Source organism: Sciurus carolinensis, chromosome 17 (assembly GCF_902686445.1).
Source record: "Sciurus carolinensis chromosome 17, mSciCar1.2, whole genome shotgun sequence".
NCBI lineage: Eukaryota > Metazoa > Chordata > Mammalia > Rodentia > Sciuridae > Sciurus > Sciurus carolinensis.
The window spans coordinates 12,056,110-12,061,293 of record NC_062229.1 but is presented as its reverse complement, the minus strand read 5'-3'; the positions used below and the strand labels follow the sequence as shown (position 1 = coordinate 12,061,293).

Genomic DNA, 5,184 nt, shown 5'->3' with positions numbered 1-5,184 from the left:
GTCCTACTTGTTAGTCTGTGATGCAGCGCTGGTTGTTAGCGTCTCTGAGATGCAGCACTGCCATCCGATTTGATTTCTGAATATACTGAGTGAGAAATAAATAGATATGGGTGCTCCATATATGATTATCATGTGATTTATATGTAACATGGAGGGAAATGTAACTTAGATACTGATTTTGCTAATAATAAGAAAACTCTTCATACTAATCAACTAAATATCCTGTTATCTAAAATTACTATTTTCTTACTTACATCACAAACTATTTTATTTGTGTTATTCTGCAAGTACATGGTCACTTTTTGGAAAGGAATGCTGGATTCTCTCTCATTTCTAACTCTCTCAACCCTATAACTAACTTAGCAAGAAGGAGGCATTGAATATTAAAAAAAAAAAACTGTGTTAAATACTAAATAGAACCTTCCCTGCTTCAGGAAAATTGACTGTAACCGTCAGGTCTCCAGCACACTTGGTGCTTTTCCCGTCTGCAATTTCAGGAACGCCCAACCAAACAAGAAAGAAGAAATAATAGCTTTTGTTCTTGTTGACATCACAGGTACGTGGGCCCTAAATTTTCATTTAACCACATTTATAATATTGTATGATTAAGATTGTGGCAGAAATTTTCATGGGAACTAAGAAAGAGGCACAAAGAGAAGGTGGCAGAGGACCCTCCAGGGCTGGACTGAGACATTTTGGAATTTCACCTCACTCTCGGCTCCCCTGGCCTTCGATGGCTGTTTTTGTCAAAGTACTCACTATTTCCACAATGGTGGGATTCCTTATTTGATAACATGAATTGATGACCACATATGGCTAAGTTCCAGACTTTACCTGGGTGACATACGTGTTGAGGAGATGGGAGTCGTCCTGCCCTCTGTGAAGCATTGCAAGCAGAGATGTGGAGAGATTTGCAAATGTTCTATCCACAGAGATAGGTCAATGATATGGAACTAAAATGTAGATTTCCTGACTCTTATCCTAAAGTCTTCTCTACTGGAGCCCAGTGGAAATATCCCTCCTATACAAGAAGAAATGTCTCAGTAATCAGGCAGGGAATATTATTAGATATACCACAGGAATATTTTGGACAGTACATCTCAACCACAGTAGGTTGTGTTTGATTAGGATCATATTTATTTAACCAAAAATGTACATGATTAATAGAAAAGCTGGAATGCCCATCAAGTATTGGAATTCAAAAAACTGTCTGCTGCCAACATGCTATGTCAAAATTCTCATTTGTACAATATGAACTCAGGCACAAGAATTTTGGAAAACTGGTTATAAAAATAAATTGACAAATTAATTGATGTCCCTTGGGTAATACTGTGCATCAGCTAAGGCCTTTGAAATTCATGATTGTACTTCACATGCCAATATAAATTACTAAATTTCAGAGCCAATAAGTGATGTGTTGTAGATGGCTTGAATGAGCAGTGGATTTTCTTTTCCTTAAGGTAAGTCTTAAAGAAAAGTGCATATGGATATGGAAATCAAAACTGGAAATACAGACATGAAAATATACCCACTGAATTTATGGTAGCAGTTTCTTTGGGGGAGCAGGTGTGAAGAAAATAGAATCATGCAGAGATAGTAAAAATAACAGTTTCATAGGTAATAATTTAAATCCTTGAAAAATATTGGTTGTGAAGCACAAATTACTAAATGTTTATTTTTAATATGAGTAGTAGTTACTGTTGACAGTCACAATAAATAATATTAATAGGGCATTTTCAGAATGCCAGCAAATATTCTAAGGCTGTGATTCTCAATCATGGTATAAGACAGGAAGGCCAAGAAATCCACTAGCTCATACTATGGTTAAACTGATTTTATTCTAATACCAGGGTATCTTGGTATTTCAAAATATTCAAGAGTAAATATTATAAATGGAACCAAGAACTGCTACTTCATACAATTTAAAAATTATTTAAAGCATTTTAAAAATAGCACATAAACTAGGTAATTTTTTTCTCCAGTTTAGATTTGAGCAAATGGTCCAGATGTGTTTACATAATTTCCTATAGTTTTCTGTTGCATATTTCCTAATTAAATCACAGTGTGACATGACAAGGAATAAACCCAAGTTGCCTTCAAGTAGCTGATATAGGAGAATTGTAACCCATGTATCAGGATATATTGATTGAAAATCTATTAGTTGGTATTAGAAGGTTGGTACCCAAACTTGGGTTCTGTGTTTTCCCTTGTGCTAAAGACCTCAAATATATCTAAAGGGTTTGTGATCAGAAAAACAATGAAGCAGTGTTCCCGAGCCATTATAGAATATAGAAGTGTTTAAAAAGCAAGAATAGATTTCTTTAGTAGATATTCAAGGGAAGATGTATAGAATTGACACAAACACATATCAGATGAGAAAATTCAAAAGCCCAACTTGATATTTCATTACCCGTGAATCCTCAACAGGGCAATGTGCCCTAAGGCTGATGATATTGGTCATGGGCATTTATCTTAAACATATTAATCAACATTAAAGTCATAAACAACTAATGATACTAGGTATACATTAAATTAGTGTCAAAATACATACAAAATTTGAGCAAAGTTTTCATTCACGTGGGAGGGAAAACAAAACACACAAGAAGCAGAAAAACTCAGGGGAAATAAATAGCACATGATGTTTTCTAATATACATTATCAACTTTAGTGTACCAAAATCAGTGAAAAAAGAAAGAAAAGGGTGGAGGGAAGGAATTCCATGAAAATAGAAGAGGTATCAGTGGAGAAGAGGAAGAGCATTAAGGGGAGGAGGGACTGGAGAAAGGAGGAGTGATGGACGGAGCCCGACCAAGCTCTCTATGTGCATATGTGAAGGAACCACAGAGGACCTCACTTTTATATACATGCACAAGACACTGGTTAAAAAAAAAAAAAAAACTACAAAAAATTAGAAGAAAGATCATTAGAGTCAAGAAAAGGGAACAAGGAGAGGAAGGAGGGGAGGGAATGGCTGAATCAGAGCAAATGATATTCCATGTTTTTATAATCATGTCAAAATCAACACTAATACTTTGTATAACTAAAGCAAACTAATAAAAAATGCAGTCCTAACTTAGGCATAGTGTTTAAACATTCTAGGCTAATGTAATTTGTACCATTGTTTTCCCACTTGCATGTATTTATTGGTTTCCTTTTTCCAACACATGTCTCTTTCTCAAAAGGTGCCCAAGTGAAATTGAACTGAAAAATCTAACACTTGCCACAGAATTCCAACTCATGAGCCTCTCAGAGGACCCAGACTGCAGCCCATCTTCCTTGGACTGTTCCTGTTCATGTACCTGGTCACAGTGCTTGGGAATCTACTCATCATCCTGGCTGTCAGCTCTGACCCCCACCTCCACACCCCCATGTACTTCTTCCTCTCCAACCTGTCCTTGACTGACATTGGATTCATCTCCACCACGGTTCCAAAGATGCTGGTGAACATCCGAACTCACAGCAGAGCTATGTCCTATGTGGGCTGCCTGACACAGATGTCTTTTTTTCTCATTTTTGGATGTATGGATGACATGCTCCTGACTGTGATGGCCTATGACCGGTATGTGGCCATCTGTCACCCTCTGCAATATCCTGTCATCATGAACCCTCACCTCTGTGTCTTCTTAGTTTTGGTGTCTCTATTGTTAAGTCTTTTGGAATCCCAGATCCACAATTTGATTGCCTTATACTTTACCTACTTCAAAGACATGGAAATTTCTAATTTCTTCTGTCAACCTTCTCAGGTCCTTAGTGTTGTCTGTTTTGATTACCTTTACCAAAAATACAGTCATATATATTGTTGGTGCCATCTATGGTTTTCTTCCAGTCTTAGGGATCTTTTCCTCTTATTATAAAATTGTTTCTTCCATTCTTAGAATCCCATCCTCAGGTGGAAAGTACAAAGCCTTCTCCACCTGTGGGTCTCACCTCTCAGTGGTTTGCTTATTTTACGGGACAGCCATTGGAGTGTACCTTGCTTCAGCTATATCACATTCTCCTAGAAAGATCACTGTGTTCTCTGTGATGTACACTGTGGTAACCCCCATGCTGAACCCCTTCATCTACAGCCTGAGGAACAAGGACATTAAAACTGCCCTGAAGAAGCTATGGAGCAGACGAACCTAGTCTCCTTATCTCTTCCATTTTTTTAATAATTTGGGTTCGAAAAACCAACCATATAGACCTACCTTCTTGTTTATGTTACTCTAGGAGATTCATGGCTATCGTTTCACTCCATGTTTCTATCTAGATATTGCCTCCTTTGGTTTAATTGAATTTCATGAGTGTTCAGAATCATTTTTGTTGCTATAAATATCAAGACTAAATCTGTATATGCAGTCAACCCTTGTAATTTGTAACAACACTGGCCTTGGCTGAAATGTTAAGCACTATCTCCTCTGGGTCTGGGGGGAGGCAGGAGTAGTACCAGGTTTGAATTCAGGATCCTTTAACAAATTGCAGTTTTAAAGACGTACACTCAGTTTTTAAATGTTAACAAAAACTGGGGAAAGTATTTTGCACTGTCTAAACACAAAAATAGTATCTAGGGTTAAAGAATTCTTGGAGTCTAAATAAAATATTAGAATTACATCCACCTTGAGATGATGATGATGATGGTGTGGAGCACAAAAATCTTTCCTTAGAAAGGGCTGAGGATGTGGCTCAGTGGTTAAGTGCCCCTGGGTTCAAACCCCAGTGAAGAAGAAGAAAAAGAAGAAGAAGAAGAAGAAGAAGAAGAAGAAGAAGAAGAAGAAGAAGAAGAAGAAGAAGAAGAAAGGGAGGAAGGAGGTGGAGGGGGTCGAACTATAAAGAAGATTAGGATAAGGAGACCCGTATTCACAGACATTTAGAGAGACAGAGCGTGAGAAGGAAGATATGAGAACAGGATACACGTATTTACACTACCCTTGATGCTGACTGGCTTTGATGTTTTATAAATAGTATTTCACTAAATGCACATATTCTTACACTTCCTTAATCACAAACTTGGCATTTGTGCATTCTGCAACTGTCAATGACTTAAAAATAGTAACTGTGAAGAGATATTTTGAATTTTTAAATTTTATGCAGAATTACTTGTATCAACCCCACACAAGCTCAGTAAAAAATCTGGTTTAAAGGACAGGTCTTTGCTTTGTATTTCTTATTCTGTATTCCATAGTGGCCTACTAAGATTACTCTCGT

At 37.1% G+C, this 5,184-nt stretch overlaps 1 pseudogene; it reads left to right on the top strand.

Moving 5' to 3' along the window:
• Window positions 1-3,204: 3,204 nt before the first annotated feature.
• On the top strand, window positions 3,205-4,125 carry LOC124968059 (olfactory receptor 7E24-like; annotated as a pseudogene).
• The last annotated feature ends 1,059 nt before the right edge of the window (window positions 4,126-5,184 follow it).